The following is a 16,317-nucleotide window of genomic DNA, read 5'->3' on the forward strand; positions in this document are numbered from 1 at the left end:
GGCACGAACCCGTATCCCCTGCATCGGCAGGCGGACTCTCAACCACTGCGCCACCAGGGAGGCCCTGTGTTTAATCTTTTGAACTATGAATAGGTAATACATACTGAATAGATTAACTGAAAAATAAAGTTTCTTCCCCAGGTAATTAAGAGGAGTTGATTTGTTCCAGAGAGCCCTATAGTCTGAGGGGGCTTTAGTTTTTTGTTTTTGTTTTTTAAAAATATTTATTTATTTATTTATTTATTTATGCAGCACTAGGTCTTAGTTGCGGCACATGGGATCTCCATTGCAGCATGCAGACTTCTTAGTTGCAGCATGCATGTGGGATTGTCCCCGACCAGGGATCGAACCCCGGCCCCCTGCATTGGGAGTGCGGAGTCTTACCCACTGGACCACCAAGGAAGTCCCTGAGGGGGCTTTGTTATTGTGTTTTGTTGTTGTTGTTGTTAAGAGGATTTCAGGAGAAGTAGATATATTTAGGTACACTTTCTTGCACCTAAATATTAGGTGATGATATCAATGATATTAATCTGCTTTGTTTTATGGCACCTGGTCAGAAGGGACAGAGGTGATTTACCTACTTCCTCTCCCTGTGCTTCCTGGCTCCTTGAAGCATTGGAACTAAAAATCTGACGTCCTGGGTGTTTTCATGTAAGCATAAGTCAGGTTCTTTCCTTACTGTTTTTTCCCACAACTTCCCCTCTCCTTAACCTTTCTTCTTTTTCTTTTTGCCTTAAATCTTTCAGATTATCCAAGCATTCATTGGACAGATACTTAGCGTCTAGTAAGGCAGATAAAATGTATACTATGAGTGTAAAGAGTAAGAGATAGGAATACTAAAGACAGAGGGAATACTAAAGGCAGAGATAGGAATACTAAAGACAGAGGGAAGGGTACAGGAATACTAAAGACAGAGGGAAGGGTACCTGCTTGGATATAAGGAATTCAAGCTCTCGGGCTTACATAAATTGCTTTATCATATTAAGTTACTATAGCAGGGACTTCCCTGGCGGTCCAGTGGTTAAGACTCCATTCTTCCACTGCAGGGGGCACAGGTTCCATCCCTGGTCAGGGAAGTAAGATCCCGCATGCTGCGTGGCATGGCAGATGTTTTAGAAAACATCTAAAAAAAAATTACTATAGCAGTCATAAGCAGTTGTTACTTTTCCTTTTTATTCGAACATACGGGAGAGTGAATAAAACATATGCAGTTTAAAGAAAATTATAAAGTAAATATTTGTGTTGTCATTGCCCAGGCCAACAAACAAGAACTACCTCCCCATTACCTCACTCTCCCCTTGCCCTTGTCAACATATCCCACTCTGTGGAGGTGGCTATTATCCCGACCTTTTGTGACTGTCATTTTCTTGCTTTGCTTCATAATCTTAAATCCCAGGTCATATATCCTTAAACAATGTAGTATAGTTTTCCTTGTTTTTGAACTTCATATGAGTACTTTATGTGATTTAAAAAATTTAGTTCAGCATTTGTGAAATTAATTGCAAGTTGTTGGCTGTCGTTCGTTAGATTTCATTGTGGTAATGTGTTCCAATGTATACTACAATTTAATCATTCTAGTTTTGATAGACATTTGAGTTGATTCCAATTTCTTGCTGTTATACAAATAATTCAGTGGTGAGTGCTCTTGTACCTGTTTCATGTACGCAAGTGCACAGATATTTCTGTAGAATTCCTAGGAATGGAATTGCTGGGTTGCGAGGTATGCACACATTCAACTTTGATAATGACAAAGTGTTTTTCAAAATTATTTCAATTTATAATTCCAACAAAATGAGAGTTCCCTTTGTTTTACATTCTCAGTACTTGGTATTGTCAGACTCTAAGTTTTACCAATCTGAAAGGTGTGATGGTGTCTCATGATTTTAATTTGCATTTCCATGATTACTAATGAAGTTGAGCATCTTTTCATCATCATTTGAGTCTTCTTCTTATGACGTACCTGTTCAAGTTGTTTGTCCAGTTTTTTTCTGTTAGGTGATCTGTGGTTTTCTTACTGATGTTCAGAAATCCTCTGTGTGTGTGTGTGTGTGTGTGTGTGTTTTGGCCATGTTGCGCAGCTCGCTGGATCTTAGTTCCCTGACCAAGGATTGAACCCAGGCCCATGGCAGTGAAAGCGTGGAGTCCTAACCACTGGACTGCCAGGGAATTCCCTATATGTGTTTTGGATAATAACACCTGTTTTTGGTGTGTTATTTCACTTTCTATGGTGCTTGTTGATCAATAGAAGTTCTCAGTTTTAATGTAGTTGAATTTATCAGCTTTGGCTAGTGCTATTTGAATCCTTTTAAAGAAACCCTTTTGTAGTCTGAGGTAAAGTAGTTCTTCTATATCATCTTCTAAGAGCTTTTAAGTTTTAACCTTTCACAAATTTGTTCTTTACCTGGAATAGATTTTTATGGATGGTACGAGGTCCAATCTTATTCTCTCCCACCCCAAATGGACACTCAATTGTTCCAGCACTGATTTTGAAAAATTCATCTTTTTTTTTTTTAAAGGCAGTTATTTTTTTTATAAATTTACTTATTTATTTTTGGCTGTGTTGGGTCTTCGTTTCTGTACGAGGGCTTTCTCTAGTTGTGGCAAGCGGGGGCCACTCTTCATCGTGGTGCGCGGGCCTCTCACTGTTGCGGCCTCTCCCGTTGCGGAGCACAGGCTCGAGACGCGCAGGCTCAGTAGTTGTGGCTCACAGGCCTAGTTACTCCGCGGCATGTGGGATCTTCCCAGACCAGGGCTTGAACCCGTGTCCCGTGCATTAGCAGGCAGATTCTCAACCACTGCGCCACCAGGGAAGCCCGAAAAATTCATCTTTACTGATCTGCAGTGCCACATCTCACATATGTCCAGTATCCATATTTGCATACTTCTGTTTCTGGACTTTCTTCTCTGTTCTATTGGTCTGTTTGTCTATTCCTGTACAAGTGACACACCGTCTTAACTACTTATAGCTTTAGAAGTTCTGATACCTGGTAAGGCACGTCTCCCCACTTCGCTGTTGTTTTTCAGGAGAGTCTTGGCTGGTTTTGGCCCATTACACTTTCATATATATTTTAGAATCACTGTGTCAAATTCCACAAAAAACCTCCCAACAAGTAATTCAACATAAAAAGAGCATTTGAGATTTTTATTGAGATTGACCTGGTTCTGTAGATTTATTTGGGGAGAACTGGCATTTTTCCAACATTGAGTCTTCCAAACTAAGAACGTGGATATCCTTCCATTTCTGTAATGAATCATGATAAGGTCTTATTTTTTTTATTTTTATTTTTTGCGGTACGCGGGCCTCTCACTGTTGTGGCCTCTCCCGTTGCGGAGCACAGGCTCCAGACGCGCAGGCTCAGCGGCCATGGCTCACGGGCCCAGCCGCTCCGTGGCATATGGGATCCTCCCAGACCGGGGCACGAACCCGTATCCCCTGCATCGGCAGGCGGACTCTCAACCACTGCGCCACCAGGGAGGCCCAAGGTCTTATTTTTTAAGTAGAGGTTTTATACATTATTTGTTAGATTTGTCACTGAGCACTTCATATTTTCTGATGCAATTGTAAGTAGTGATATCTTTAAAAGATTATTTTCTAATTGTTTGCTGCTGGTATATAGAGCTATAAAACTAATATCAAACTTGTGTCTGTTAAATTAGAGAATTAATGAGATTATCTGTAGATTCTTTCAAATTTTCTATATGCGCAGTTATGTCATATGCAAATAATAACAGTTTGTTTCTTGTTTCTAATCCTTATACCTTTTATTTTTTTCTTGCTTTCTTATGCTGCCTACAGTATACAGCTATCTCCAGTATAATGTTGTTAGAAGTAGATGGGGGCCATCCTTTTCTTGTTTCTGATCTCAAAGGAAAAATTCAGCCTTTCCACACTAAGTATGCTGTAGATTTTTGTAGATACCTTTTATCAAATGAAGTTTTGTTCTATTCCTAGTTTGCAAAGACTCCTTTTGAGATGTAAATAAATAATTGAATATTTATGGATCTTAAAATATGGTTGATTATATTAATTGGCTTTCTGATATAAGTATCAGATTTATCTTTGCTTTCCTGGGTTACCTAACTTGATCATAGTATACTGTACTTACATTGTTGGATTTTGTTTGCTAATACTTGTTTGGGAGTTTTGCGTGCAAGTTCTGGAGTACGATTGGCTTATGGTTTTGCTTTCTTGTCTGGTCTTTGCCAGATTTTTTGGTTTCAGTATTATACCAGTGTCATAAAAAGAATCGGGAAGGGGCTTCCCTGGTGGCGCAGTGGTTGAGAGTCTGCCTGCCGATGCAGGGGACGCGGGTTCGTGCCCTAGTCCGGGAAGAGCCTGCATGCTGCGGAGCGGCTAGGCCTGTGAGCCATGGCCGTTGAGCCTGCGCGTCCGGAGCCTGTGCTCCGCAACGGGAGAGGCCACAACAGTGAGAGGCCCGCATACTGCCAAAAAAAAAAAAAAAAAGAATCGGGAAGAATTTATTTAAGATTGTATTATTTACTTCTTGAGTTTTGGGGGGAATTTGCTGGTAAAGCAGTGTGGCTCTGGCGTTTTCTTTGTTGGAAAGATTTTTTTATTAGGGTCACTAAGTTTGTTTTTGTTTTTTTTTAATGGGACCAGTCAGTTTTTGTGAGTAAATTGTGCTGTTATACATATTTTTAGGATATTTTCAATTTCATCTAAATTACTTATTTTCACATGGATTATTTAGGACTAGATTTTTAAGTTTACAGCTGTGTGAGGATTTCCTGCTATATTAGTTATCTATTGCAGCATAACAAGTTAAGCCCCAAACTTTGTAGCTTATTATTGTTTACAGTTTTTGTGGGTCAGGAATTCAGGAGTGGTTCAGCTTGGCAGTTTTGCCTTACTCAGTTCCTTGCCATATGGGTTTTTCCGTGGAGCTTTTTTTTTTTTTTTTTTTTTTTGCGGTACACGGGCCTCTCACTGTTGTGGCCTCTCCCGTTGCGGAGCACAGGCTCCGGACGCGCAGGCTCAGCGGCCATGGCTCATGGGCCCAGCCGCTCTGCGGCATGTGGGATCTTCCCGGACTGGGGCATGAACCCGTGTCCCCTGCACTGGCAGGCGGACTCTCAACCACTGCGCCACCAGGGAAGCCCCCGTGGAGCTTTTTAAGTTTAGTTGTTAAGGTATGACTGCTAGAATTCCTGAGGGAGAAAGTGCTAGGTAGAAGCATGTTGCTGTTTATGATCTAGCCTCAGAAGTCACTCAGCCTCACTTCACTGCATTCTTCTGGTCAAGACAGTTGCAAAGGTCCATCCAACTTCAAGGGGCAGAGAACATAGGGAAAAGTGTCAACATCACATTGTAAAAGAGTATGTGGGATGGGATAGATGTTGGTGTGAAAGATACTATTTGTTACTCCTAGTCATTTTTTTGGTTACTGATTTCTATTTGTTTGAAAGAACATGATGTTATGATTTCAGTGCTGTTTCTTTTCTTTTTCTGGATCTCCAATTTACATATATTAGATTTTCTCTCTTTCTCACGTTTCTTTTTTTTTTGAAGTTTTTTTTCTTTTTTTCTTTTTTTTTTTTTGCGGTATGTGGGCCTCTCACTGTTGTGGTCTCTCCTGTTGGCAGAGCACAGGCTCCGGACGTGCAGGCTCAGCGGCCATGGCTCACGGGCCCAGCTGCTCTGCGGCATGTGGGATCTTCCCAGACCGGGGCACGAACCTGTGTCCCCTGCATCAGCAGGCGGACTCTCAACCACTGTGCCACCAGGGAAGCCCCTGAAGTTTTTTTTTCTTTAATAAATTTATTTATTTATTTTTGGCTGCATTGGGTCTTCTTTGCTGCAGGCTTTAGTTGGAGTGAGCGGGGGCTACTCTTCGTTTCAGTGGCTTCTCTTATTGTGGAGCACCGGCTGTAGGTGCTCGGGCTTCAGTAGTTGTGGCACGTGGGCTCAGTAGTTGTGGCTCTTGGGCTCTACAGCACAGGCTCAGTAGCTGTGGCGCACAGGCTTAGTTGCTCCGTAGCATGTGGGATCTTCCCAGACAAGAGATTGAACCCATGTTCCCTGCATTGGCAGGTGGATTCTTAACCACTGCACCACCAGGGAAGTCCCTCTCACATGTTTCTTAACCTTTTTTTCTGTATTTTTCTTCTTTCACTGTGGGCAGTTTCTTCAGGTAGGTCTTTTAGTTCATTCATGTCTACTATTCCATTTTAAATTCCAGTTGTGTTTTAAAATTTTACAAGTTCTTTTTAGCTTTTAAAATCTTCAAAGTCATTTTTTATGGTTCTTGTCCCTTTCAGATATTTTCAGTCTTATTTATCACTTGAAACATTAGTAAGCAATTATATTTTCTGTGTGATCATATCCAATATCTGAAGTTTTTGCAGATCTGTTTCCATTCCTTGCTTCTTCTTATTCATGGTGCTTTGTTTCCTTCCTGCTTGGTCTAAATAATGTGTTTTCTTGGGACATTATTTGTGATGCTTGCACACGTGTCTTCTCGATGCCTGTAACCTGGGTTTTTTTTGTGTCATTCAGGTAATATGAATTAAGGCGACAAAACTGTGTGAGTGTTGTATGTATGTGTGTGTGTAGGGTAATAGTAGCTGAGGTGGTCTTGTGTCTAGTGGTTACAATTCAAAGCATACTGTGGCCTATGCTACCTGTTTTTGTAAGGTTGCAAGCTAAGAATGTTTTTTACATTTTTATTTTTATTTATTATTATTTTAAAATTTTCTTTATTTTTATTTTTGGCTGCGTTGGGACCTTGTTGCTGGGTGCCAGCTTTCTCTAGTTGCGGCGAGCAGGAGCTGCTCTTCGTTGCGGTGCGTGGGCTTTTCATTGCAGTGGCTTCTCTTTTTGCAGATCACGGGCTCTAGGCGCATGAGCTTCAGCAGTTGTGGCGCATGGGCTCTAGAGTGTAGACTCAGTAGTTGTGGCACATGGGCTTATTTGCTCTGTGGCATGTGCGATCTTCCCAGACCAGAGCTCGAACCCGTGTCCCCTGCATTGGCGGGTGTATTTTTAACCACTGTGCCACCAGGGAAGTCCTCTACATTTTTAAATGATTGGAAAAAAGGAATAATATTTTGCAACATGTGAAAATTTTATGAAACTCAAATTTCAGTGTCCATAAATAAAGTTTTATTGGAACACAGCTGTGCTTATTTATTTCTGTATTGTCTGTGGTTGTTTGCGTGCTACAACCACAGAATTGAGTGGTTACAACAGAGGTCAGTATGACCTCCAAAGCCTAAAGTATTTATATCGGGCCCTTACAGAAAAAATTACAACTTGTCAGGAACTCTCATTTACAGCTAGCTCAGTGCCAACACAACTTTCCTTGCAGTTCTTGGGGGATAGGGTAGAATGGGACAGGTTTATTTTGGTTTATTTTATGAGTTTGAGTTTTATTGTATAGGGTCTCGTATCAGACTCACTTCCTAGCGTGGGTCCTGGGTTTGGCTTCTGTCTTTATGAGACTGAAAACCAAAGCCCAACCTTGGCTTTAGTCAGGGGCTAACTTGGCTTCAGCATTCTGCTTACCTCTCTGTTTTGGCCTTATAATTCTTATGTTTTGTCCTTATAATTCCTTACCATCTTGTTAACTCTTTGATACTTTTTAGAACATATATTTTCTATTTTATTAATTTAAACAATTTCAGTGGGTGTTTTGTTCTAAATAATTGGCCATATTATTGGAGATTGATATTCTTTTTGAATATTAAGAAATTAAGGCTCAAAAAAAAAAAACAAAAGAAAGAAATTAAGGCTCAGAAATAGTTAGCCCAAAAGTTATACTACTGGCAAATAGCCAACAGAGACTTTGACTTTAGGAAGCTTATTTACCATCTAGGAGTGTGAGAAGTTAGGATTGTACATCATTTCCCATGTTCCTAATATAATTAGGATTTCTGCTACTTGGGCCATGCAGGAGAAATGTCTTAGTTACAGAGGACAAGAAAGGCAAAAATACTCATAAGCTCTTTGGCAGGGAAAACAAACACCATATGTAGAAGCCAGAGAAATAAAAAATGTTGAGAAAGAAATGGAAAATTATTTTGATTGTATAAAAGACAGTAAAATTTAGTAAATTTGCCGTATTAACTGTATGAATCAAAGAAGAAAATAGGTCTTTTAATTTTGCATCTACTTTGTAGCAGTCATTTTTATATGTAGTATCACATTTAACTTCATAGCAACTGTGAGTTAGGTGATAATGTTGATTTAACAAGTATGCAAACATTTAGAGAAGGTAGTTTATCATTAATTTATCCAGGATTATGCAGCTAGTAAGTGCTACAAGTAGGATCTGAACCCCTCTGTGACTATAAAGCCCATGTTTTTTCTATACAATTAGATTGTAAAAAAAAAAAGTCTCTAAATGGTTAATGGAGAGTGTATGAAAATATGTGGTTAACATTTCTGTACTTACATGAGAATTCCTCAGGCTTTCATTTAGAGGTTAGTCTTATTTTAGACAATTCAAATAAGTAGTATTTGGTTTCTAAGGTCACATGGATTAGAAGCAGCAATGAGAAAAAGGGGCATTTGTAGGTTTTTATGCTGACAGGGTGAAATTTTTTCTATAAACTAAAAGTCAATCTGGTGATACTGAGGATGGGGACAGACAGCCTTACTTTTCTTTTTTTTTACGGTATGGCCATTTTTTTTTTTAACATCTTTATTGGAGTATAATTGCTTTACATTGTTTTGTTAGTTTCTGCTGTATAACAAAGTGAATCAGCTATACGTATACATCTTACTTTTATATATCAGTAGTTTCTATGAATATCACTATCATAAAAATTAACATTTATTGCAGGAGTCCAAATTCTTTTTTTTTTTAATATTTATTTAATTTATTTTTGGCTGCATCAGGTCTTCATTGCAGTTTCGGGGGCCCCAGGGTGCGTGGACTCTGTAGTTTGCGGCACGCAGGCTCTCTCGTTGAGGCACGCGAGCTCAGTAGTTGTGGCACGCGGGCTTAGTTGCCCTGCAGCATGTGAGATCTTAGTTCCCTGACCAGGGATTGAACCTGCGTCCCCTGCATTGGAAGGTGATTTCTTTACTACTGGACTAACCGGGAATTCCCAGGAGTCCAAAGTCTTAAGAAACACATAAATTATATTCAGTATACTGTTGTCCCTTGGTATCCACGGGGGACTGGTTCCAGACACGTGACCGTGGACACCAAAAGCTGAGGATGCTCAAGTTCCTTACAGTTGGCCTTCTGTATCTGTAGATTTTGCATGCGTGGATACTGAGGGCCGACTGTATTCTGCTTAAAAGGATAATAAAGTTAGAAATACGTTGTAGAAATAATTTCATCCAGAGAATTTGAAAACAGCAACTTCTGATGCTTAAAGAGCTGAAATTCCAGTTTATTGGGAAACTTGGATCTCTAGAATGACTTCTCTAGAAGTTCAGAATAGCTGACAATTGTCTCTTGTGCTAATAAGTAATTTGTATTTGCTATCTATCTGATTCTAATTACTCTACAGTAAAATAATGATTAACTTGCACTCTTACTTTACATAAAACTAGTAATTTTTCATAAATACTCAGTCTTCGTAAGTTATTAATTTAGCATTGTTATCTCACAGCTTAACAAAAGAGAGGTAAGATTGTTTAGAATCCCACTTGAAGTCATTCACATAATATAGTTTTTTGACACATAGTGATGGCACCTTTTTAAAAAGACCAAAACCAAAGAAAACTTTTAAGATTGAAGTTTTTTGTAAATGGTCTGGCAACTCTGCTGTTGATAATATCAAGGTCTTGAAGGAATAAAAATGATCAATTTTTCAATAATGTTTTGAGTCTTGAGTTATTTTGAAGTGTTAACTTAGTTGTTCAGTGTACCATTTTAACGAGAACAAAATTTTAGGCTTTATTGAGTAAGTTTATTGAGTAAGGGGTACTCTGTTCTCTGATCATACTTCTACCTTTGGAAGACTGTTGCTTTTGCAAAAATGCACGTCACTGGTCAGAGAAGGGAGGCTGGATGAGTGAGCAGAGACATATCAGTGTAAATAGAAAGAACTCTTAGCACATGTTTTGTTGATGGGAACCAGCAAAGATGGACTCTCTTTAGATAGTATGTGAAGAGCAGTCATTTTTCACTGTGATAAGCTACATAGAGTTAACATTTGAATTTTCTCAACTCAAGGATAGGTGCAACTGTCAGAAAAAAAATAATCTGTTGGTGTGAGCAGTAAGATAAATAATCGACAGAAACCAGCATGTTATTGGTTTATTCAGTGACCAGAAGTACTCTCTCATTGGTTGGTGATGCTTCTAAATGCCTAACGTCAGTAGTACCAAGGCTGAGAAGTATACATGAAGCAGTTGGGAAAGGAGTGAGTTGGGAGGAGGGGGGAAGGTGTCAAGAGTGCCTGGCAGGTGGCAAATATGTCAGATTACAAATTTGATAGTGTATTGGCAAATAGACCTCTGGCAATTGTAGATACTAAGAGTAGAGATCAGAGATGATCATAGTTGAGGGGATGGAACAGAAAGGACCTTGAGTATAATATTTGAAGCTCTGTTGGTAAAAGAAAGCCATACATATATGACACTAGGCACAGAAGACATTGTACTTATTAGATGATGGAAAAAAACTAGTTAGTATCCTGTAGAATTCATTATAATATGGTGTCAAGTTAAGATTTATTAGTAATTGTGTACCAAAGATTGCTGTATGGTTGTATTAGTTTGCTAGGGCTGCCATAACAAAATACCATAAACAAAATTTCTGTGGCTTACTCAACAAAAATTTATTTTCTTACAGCTCTGAACGTTGAAAGCCCAAGGTCAAGGTTTTGGCAGGTTTGGTTTCTCCTGAGGCCTCTCCTTGGCTTGTAGATGGCCACCTTTTTTGCTGTGTCCTCACATGGCCTGTTCTCTGTGTGTGTGCATCCCTGCTGTCTTTTCCTCTTTCTATACGGACACCAGTCCTATTGGATTAGGGTCCCACCCTGATGACCTCATTTAACCATACTTATCTCTTTAAAGGTTTTATCTCCAAATATAGTCACATTGTTGGGGGGTGTGGTTAGGGTTTCAACATATGAATTTTGGGGGGACACAATTTAGTCCATCACAGAAGTAGTACCCAGACAACAGAACAGAATAGAAGCTAAATTTTGTCTAGAGAAAGGCATAGTGGAAAAGAATATAAGAAAGACAAGCATGGGATAGTTTTGAGGCATTGGTACATTGTTAGTTTATCAATGCTATAATAGCATATCTCAGATCAGTCCTTTGCATTCTGAAATAATGGATGATGTTTAATGTTGTGTTAGAACTTCACTGATGTCCAGCAGGGTGTCAGACTGTACATTAAGTTTTGTGTGGGTTTTTTTTTGAGGGGGGAGGGGTCTAGGAGTCAGCTAAGTAGTGAAAGAGGAGGGTGCAGTGGAAGTACTGTAGTCATTGTAGGGATGGAATTATTGATAAACTAGGAATCAGCCAATAGCACTTGTTCCTAGTGTGGTCAGTCACAGTTGAGTGAATTAAAATTCCTTATAGGTGTGGAAATATTTAAAAATAAAGATCTATGTCCAATGTTAATTTACTCCAAGGCTGTTTATTCTTAAAGATTTAGAAAACATTTTGAAATTTTTTCTTCAAATTCTGAAGCCTGCATTTAAAACCTAGAAATAGCCAATTTAAAAAATTAATGTAGATTTTCCGAATAGAGATTAAGAGACACAGATTTAGGTGTACCCCCACCCCCATCCTTCCATCCTGTTCCCTTCACAGCAGTGCTGTTTTCCCATATGATAGCTCCCTAGCGCTGCTCTTTCAGTTTGGTACATGTTTTTTCAGATAGTTATCTATGCATTTACTTACATGCATATATATGCACTTGTAGAACATATATCATCTTGTTGTAAAACACATAACTGTATATGTCCTTTGTTCTATATGCATTTTCAAATAAGAGGTCTAAAGAACCATTTATTTCATTTTTGAAAATTAAGGTATAATTTACATGGATTAAAATGACTGAACCTTAGAGTTTACAGGTTGATGACTTTATATAAATTTGTTACAAATTTATTTTTAATTAATAGACTTTATTTTTAAAAGCAGTTTTAGGTTTACAGAAAAATTAAGCAGAAAGTACAGAATTCCCATACATCTCTTCACCCTATCCCTCCAGTTTCCTCTATTATTAACATCTTGCATTAGTGTGGTCTGTTAGTTACAAATGATAAGCCAGTGTTGGTACATTATTATTGATTGGAGTCCATAGTTTACATTAAGTTTCATTCTTTTTGTTGTACATTCTGTGGGGTTTCCCCACATTATAGTATACCAAATAATTTCACTGTCCTAAAATCTCCTGGGCTTCATTCATCTATTCATTCCTCCATCCCTCCTCTGAACCCCTGGCAACCACTGATATTTTTACTGTCTTTATATTTTTGCCTTTTCCAGAATGTCATATAATTGAAATCATATAGTATGAAGCCTTTTCAGATTGGATTCTTTCACTTAGTAATATACATTTAAGGTTCCTCTGTGTATTTTCATGGCTTGATAGCTCATTTCTCTTTATTACTGACTAGTAATACATTGTATAGGTACCATAGTTTGTTTACCCATTCACCTTTTGAAGAACATCTCGATTACTTCCAAGTTTTGGCAGTTTTGAATAAAGCTGCCATGCACATTGGTGTACAGTTTTTTGTGTGGACATAAGTTTTCAACTCATTTGGGTAAATACGAAGGAGTATGATTGCTGGATTGTATGGTAAGAGTATGTTTAGTCTGTAAGAAAACTGCAAAACTATACTGTTTTGCATTTCCACCAGCAGTGAATGAGAATTCCTGTTGCTCTACATTCTCACTAGCATTTGGTGTTGACATTGTTTTGTTTTTTTGCCATTCTAATAGATGTGTAATACTATCTCATTGTTTTGATTTTCAATTCTCTAATAACATATGATGTTGAGCATCTTTTCAGATGCCTATTTGCCATCTGTTTATCTTCTTTGGTGAGTGTATAGATCTTTTACCTGTTTTTCCACCTTAATTGGATTGCTTGTTTCCTTGTTGTTAGGTTTCTAAGAGTACTTTATGTAGTTTGAATACCAGTCCTTTATCAAATACGTGTTTTGCAAAGATTTTTTTTCCCGGTCTGTGGCTTGTCTTTTCATTTTCTTAAGTGTCTTTTGCAGAGCAATATTTGATTTTAATGAAGTCCAACTGTCTTTTTTTTTTTTTTCTGTGACTTGATATTGTATTTAAAAAGTCATTACCAGGACTTCCCTGGTGGTTCAGTGGTTAAGAATCCACCTGCCAATGCAGGGGACACGGGTTCGAGCCCTGGTCCAAGAAGATCTCACATGCCATAGAACAACTAAGCCCGTGCGCCACAACTACTGAGCCTGCATGCCACAACTACCAAAGCCCACGCGCCTATAGCCCGTGCTCTGCAACAAGACAAGCCACTGCAATGAGAAGCCCGCGCACCGCAATGAAGAGTAGCCCCCGCCTGCTGCAACTAGAGAAAGCCTGTGCGCAGCAACAAATACCCAATGCAGCCAAAAATAAATAAATAAAAATAAATAAATTTTTAAAAAGTCATTACCAAACTCAAGGTTATCTAGGTTTCCCCCTATGCTGTCTTCTAGGAATTTTATAGTTTTTGTTTTATAGTTAGGTCTGTGACCCATTTTGAGTTAATTTTTGTTCAAGGCATGAGGTTTATATCTACACTCTTTTTTTTTGCATGTAGATGTCCATTTATTTCAGCACCATTTTTTAAAAATTGATTTTTATTGAAGTATAGTTGATTTACAATGTTGTGTTAGTTTCTGCTGTACAGCAAAGTGAATCATTTATACTATACATATATCCACTCTGTTTTAGATTCTTTTCCCATATAGGTCATTACAGAATATTGAGTAGAGTTCCCTGTGCTATACAGTAAGTTCTTATTAGTTGTCAATTTTATATATAGTAGTGTATATATGTCAATCCCGATCTCCCAATTTATCCCTCCTCTCCTTTCCCCCTTGGTAACCATAAGTTTGTTTTCTACATCTGTGACTCTGTTTTGTAAATAAGTTTATTTGTACCATTTTTTTAGATTCCACAGATAAGCGATGTCATATGATATTTCTCTTTCTCTGTCTGACTTAATTCACTCAGTATGACAATCTCTAGGTCCATCCATGTTGCTGCAAATGGCATTATTTCATTCTTTCTTATGGTTGAGCAATACTCCATTGTATATATGTACCACATCTTCTTTATCCATTCCTCTGTTGATGGACATTTAGGTTGCTTCCATGTCCTGGCTCTTGTAAATAGTGTATTCCAACACCATTTGTTGAAACGACTATCCTTTCTCCATTGAATTGCCTTTGCTCCTTTGTTAAAGATCTGTCGACTGTATTTGTCTATTTCTGGGCTTTTGTGTTCCATTGATCTATTTGTCCATTCTTTTAGCAATACCAACTGTCTTGATTACTGTAGCTTTATAGTAAGTCTTGAAGTCCTGTAGTTTGATTCTACAACCTTGTTTTTCTCCTTTGATATTATGTTGGCTCTTCTGGGTCTTTTGCTTTCCATTTAAACTTTCTAATCAGTATGTCGATATCCACAAAATAACTTGCTGGGATTTTGAGTGGGATTGTGTTGAATCTATAGATTAATCTGGGGAAGGTTTGCTTCTTAATATTGAGTCTTCCTTTTCTTGAACATGGTATAGCTCTATGTTTATTGAGATTGTCTTTAATTTATTTGAGCGAAGTTTCATAGTTTTCATTTTAGACGTCTTTCACACCTTATTGCTAACTTCACTGCTAAGTGTTTGTTGTTTTTTGATTCTGTTGTAAATGGTATTTTTTTTTTTTTTTTTTTTTTTTTTTGCGTTACGCGGGCCTCTCACTGTTGTGGCCTCTCCCCTTGCGGAGCACAGGCTCTGGACGCACAGGCTCAGCGGCCATGGCTCACGGGCCCAGCCGCTCCGCGGCATGTGGGATCTTCCCAGACGGGGCACGAACCCATGTCCCCTGCATCGGCAGGCGGACTCTCAACCACTGCACCACCAGGGAAGCCCGTAAATGGTATTTTTTAATTTCATTTTTCCAATTTTGTTGTATTAGTAGTTAGAGTTTACTTGATTTGTATATATTGACTTTGTGTCATTTGAACTTGGTAAATTAAATTGGATTCTCTGTGTATGGTCATGTTATCTGAGAATAAAGATAGTTTTACTTCCTTCTCAATCTTTATGCCTTCAGTTCTTTTTCTTGCTTCATGGCACTGGCTACTGCCTCCAGTACAGCATTGAATAGAAGTGGTGAGAGTGGACATACCTTTTTTGTTCCCAATATTTTCTGGTACTCTTCATTTTTTCATGCAGATCCAGACTTCCATTTGAGATTATTTTCTTTTGAGTCTGAAGAAATTCCTTTAGTTTTTCTTGTATATCTGCTGGTGATGAGTTCTTTCAGCTTTTATTTTATTTATTTTATTTATTTATATCTTTATTTTAACCTTCATCTTTAAAGGATATTTCTTGCAGGGTTTAGAATTCTAGATTGACAGTTTTCTTTTCTTTCAGCAGTTGAAATACATTATCTGTTATCTTCTAGCTTTTATTGTTTTTGATGAAAAGTCAGCTGTCATTCTTGTTGTTAACCTGAATGTAAATTGTCCTTTCTTTGGATACTTTAAAGATTTTTTCTTTATTTTTGATTTTTTTAAAGATTTATTTTAATTAATTAATTAATTAATTAATTTTGGCTGCGCTGGGTCTTAGCTGCAGCACAAGCGATCTTCTGGTTGCAGCATGCAGACTTCTTAGTTGCGGCATTCATGCGGGATCTAGTTCCCCGACTAGGGATTGAAGCCAGGCCCCCTGCATTGGGAGTGTGGAGTCCTACCCACTGGACCACCAGTGAGATCCCTATTTTTGATTTTAAGCAGTTTTACTATGATGTACCTAAGTGCAGTTTTCTTTGTATTTATTTTGCTTGGGGTTTGCTGAGTTTTTTGGACCTGTGGACTTATTTTTACATCAATTTTGAAAAAATTCTGCCATTTGCTTTTCAAATATGTTGTCTACCCCATTCTCTTTTTCACCTCTTTCCAGACTGTTTGATATTACTTAACAGATATCTGACTCTAATCCTGTACTTTTTTGTTTAATTCTTTTTTCTCTATGCTTTAGTTTGGATAATTTCTATTGATTTCTTGCATTCAGTGATCTTTTCTATATCTTGTTTATTGTCAAGCCTATTCAGTTAACTTTTTGTTTCAGATATTGAATTTTTTTTTTTTTTTTAGTTTGAGAATTTCCATTTGGCTCTTTT

General features: G+C 38.1%; 1 protein-coding gene across 7 annotated transcripts in view; it reads left to right on the forward strand.

The window, feature by feature from the left end:
• Positions 1–16,317, forward strand: part of MYO9A (myosin IXA) — a 295,878-nt gene that overhangs the window by 11,692 nt on the left and 267,869 nt on the right. The gene's annotated exons all lie outside the window — the stretch shown is intronic.

Source organism: Mesoplodon densirostris, chromosome 4 (genome assembly GCF_025265405.1).
Source record: "Mesoplodon densirostris isolate mMesDen1 chromosome 4, mMesDen1 primary haplotype, whole genome shotgun sequence".
Taxonomy (NCBI): domain Eukaryota; kingdom Metazoa; phylum Chordata; class Mammalia; order Artiodactyla; family Ziphiidae; genus Mesoplodon; species Mesoplodon densirostris.